This window comes from Myotis myotis, unplaced genomic scaffold (genome assembly GCF_014108235.1).
Source record: "Myotis myotis isolate mMyoMyo1 unplaced genomic scaffold, mMyoMyo1.p scaffold_m19_p_8, whole genome shotgun sequence".
Taxonomy (NCBI): Eukaryota; Metazoa; Chordata; class Mammalia; order Chiroptera; family Vespertilionidae; genus Myotis; species Myotis myotis.
The window spans coordinates 9,105,263-9,107,314 of record NW_023416390.1 but is presented as its reverse complement, the minus strand read 5'-3'; positions in this window follow the sequence as shown (position 1 = coordinate 9,107,314).

Genomic DNA, 2,052 nt, shown 5'->3' with positions numbered 1-2,052 from the left:
CATAAAATAACCGGTTCTCTTTTCCACAAAATACTGACTTCTGCACATGGGGCACAAAGTTTCAATCGCACTGTACGTGCGCGCCCGTACGTGGTATTTTGTGGAAGAGCCACACTCAAGGAGCCAAAGAGCCACATGTGGCTCGTGAGCCGCTGTTTGCCGACCATGGCAGAAAAAGAGAACACTCAAAAAGGTTTGTGCTTGTCTCTACTGTGTGACAAGCAGGGCACTTAGGTGATTATTAATAATAAAAAGGACCCTGCTAATGGACTGGAATTCTCACTGTTGTTAACTGTTGAGCTGACGGTATGTGAGCACTGGCCCGTGTGTTTTACCTACTAGTATGGTAATATTTAATCCTCACAGTAACTGTACTCATTTCCAATTTACTGATGAGGAAACTGAGAGGTTAAGTAACTTACACAAGGTCACACAGTAAGTGGCAGAGCTGGGGTTCCAACCCAAGCCGTCTGGCTTCAGAGTCTATGCTGATCTACTTTCAACTCCAAATCACCTAACTTGGCTTCGAGCAAATGACTTAAACTGTTTGGGTCTTAATTTTCTTTAAAAGGAGAAGATTGGGTTTGATCAGATGGTGCCTCAAAGGATGAGGGGAGGATCCAGAGGTGGGGTGTCTCTTACAGCAAACTACCAAACCTTCACTTTTAACTAGTTTAGTGTTCTATGTAAATTTCATTTGCAGAAAGAATTCTACTGTTAAAAAAAAAATAAAAGCTTGAAAACTACAGCACTAAATGGCTTCCAGTGTTTTTCAGGTTTAAATTTGTCATTTTAGGTTAAATTTCATGATTAGCGTTAAATATTAGAGTGACAAAATGGGAGAACATCTCTTTGTGTGGCCAGTATCTTGGTGGGGGTGGGGGAGAAGCTAACCCTTCCACCACGGACCCTGTCAAGGATAAAACATCTTTGATTTGGAAAGCAAAGGTAATAAGGAAGTGCTGGAGATGCTTGTCACATTATACTCTACTGTGCTGACTGGGGGGACTTTCCATTCCTGCTGCCACCACCCTCATTACCTTCTCCCACCTGAGTTGTTGCATTAGCCTCCTAACTATTCATTCAACCTTCAGTCTACCCTCCAACCAATTTTTCCTCGATCTTTCCAGTGGATTGATATTCTTAAAAGACCACTTTTCATTAAGATTTTACCTTGCTTGAAAGACTTCTGAGGTGGTTGTCTGCTAGAACATGTACCAACTCCTTGATGAAGCAATAGATATGGGGCCTCAGCTCCCATCCAGTCTCATTTTATGGGGCTCCTCCAGCTGCTATTCACGTGAACCCCCATCCTCATGCTGTCCTCTCACCTGGAATGACCACCCCCTTCTCTCCACTGACCTATGCTTCCCTTCCGTTTTGAACAACACGGGGGAGGACTCTCCTCATCACAGGAACCACCCAGCTTTTTGTCCACTCATGTCCTGTTTCCTATCTCAAGCCCTTCCTCTGAGATTTACAGACCTTGGAAGACAGGACACTGTGTCTTATACATCAGCGTGGTGTCTCCTGGATTTAGCCCCATGCCTGGCTTTAAATTTTATTTAAAGTATTTGGTTAATAAATGTTGGATGACTTGGAAGTCTTTTATGGTAATGAACTTTCAGTTCACCAGGAACTTATGGGAGGTGATATTGGCGACAGTTTGCCTCGGTCTTGGCTAAAATGCATATTTATCTAAAACCAAAAATACAGCTGCTCACACAAAATCTCTCCTTTTTGCAGAGAGAAGGCCCATAGATATGTTTTCCTTTTAATTTCTTTTAAAAACAAAAGAAAAAATGAACATAGTAACAATGAATATATAACACTGGGTTATATTAATCTTTGTAATAACACTAGAGGCCCAATGCATTCGTGCAAGAGTAGGCCTTCCTTCCCCCGGCTGCCGGCACCAGCTTTCCTCTGGCACCTGGGAACCGGGCTTCCCTGGCAGCCCCAGGTTAGTCCGGAAGGATGTCCAGTCTAATTAGCATATTATGCTTTTATTATATAGGATGGTCATTGATTTGATTTTTTATGAACAGAGAC